Source organism: Schistocerca americana, chromosome 5 (assembly GCF_021461395.2).
Source record: "Schistocerca americana isolate TAMUIC-IGC-003095 chromosome 5, iqSchAmer2.1, whole genome shotgun sequence".
Lineage (NCBI taxonomy): Eukaryota > Metazoa > Arthropoda > Insecta > Orthoptera > Acrididae > Schistocerca > Schistocerca americana.
This window is the reverse complement of record NC_060123.1, coordinates 296,350,811-296,352,149: the sequence shown is the minus strand read 5'-3', so window position 1 is coordinate 296,352,149 and position 1,339 is coordinate 296,350,811. Positions and strand designations below refer to the sequence as shown.

The 1,339-nt window shown below is 48.2% G+C and overlaps 1 pseudogene; it reads left to right on the top strand.

Annotated features, from left to right (window-relative positions):
- Window positions 1–610: 610 nt before the first annotated feature.
- Window positions 611–727, top strand: LOC124617292 (annotated as a pseudogene).
- Window positions 728–1,339: the final 612 nt, after the last annotated feature.

Genomic DNA, 1,339 nt, shown 5'->3' with positions numbered 1-1,339 from the left:
CGCAATACTAAAATGTGGTGCTGAATCCATTAAACCTTGGCTCTGGAGAGATGGAAGAAAGTCATTTGTTATGATGAATCTTGTTCCACACTGTTCTCAACTTCTCGCTGAGTTTAAGTGCGAACAGTGAAACATATCGTGGTATTGCACGGACCCCAAGTTTACTCTGCAAGGTCGTATTTTGGTTGATTGGGTCCATCGCATGGTACAATGTTTGATCCTCAATGGTGACGCTGTTTCCCAAGACGATAGGGCAGTTATTCGCAAAGTTCGCATCATCCAGGTTTGGTTTTGTGAGGCCGAGGATAAACTGTCGCATCTCCTCTAGCCAACAATGTCAAAAGATCTAAATAATATTTAGCGTTTGTGGTCTTCTTTGGAGAGAAGGGTGTGTGGTCGCTGTCCACCTCCATCACGTTACCTGAACTTGTCTCTATTTTGCAGTATAAACGACGTAAGGTTCCCTTGAAAATCATACAGGACCTATATTTATCCATTTATGGACGACTGACTGTTGTTTTGAATACCAACGGTTCTGCTACGTGGTAATGGAATGGTAATGTATCGTGTTATTGGTTTTCCATTTTTGTTTCACCCTCTGTATACGTCTGGCAACGGCCTTGCCGCAGTGGATACACCGGTTCCCCTAAGATCACCGAAGTTAAGCGCTGTCGGGCGTGGCCGGCACTGGATGGGTGACCACCCGGGCCGCCATGAGCTGTTGCCATTTTTCAGGGTGAGCTCAGCCTCTTGATGCCAATTGAGGAGCTACTTGACCGAATAGTAGCGGCTCCGGTCAAAGAAAACCATCATGACGACCGGGAGAATGGTGTGCTGACCACACGCCCCTCGTATCCGCATCCTCAGCTGAGGATGATACAGCGGTCGGATGGTCCAGTTGGGCCGCTTGCGGCCTGACGACGGAGTGCTTCTTCCGTATACGTCTCACATGCAAGATGGCAATGGCTGCGTTGGGGCTGGTTCACAGATTAGTATCCTTGGAGTTGGCTCTAAATATGTTATCTGTTGTCCATCCATGCTGCATGTAGGTACGGGAATTTTCGCCAAAGTTTCCCATGGCCTCTCTACGCCATTATCGGCCGCTTCCGGAACAAGTGGCTCAGATATCTGCACTCATCAATCATACGCCATCGTCGTGGTTTCTGGACCAGTCAGCGGGTGACTGGCTGCCAGAGGTCGTGCAAAGGATGAATGTGGCTCCATCCCCAGATATATGCGTATCCATATGCGTATTCATTTTCACCACTACGTTAGATTCGTGATTTACCACAAGTGACGTTGGTAGGTGCTGGAAGTGGGTAAAGGATGGAAATGTTTC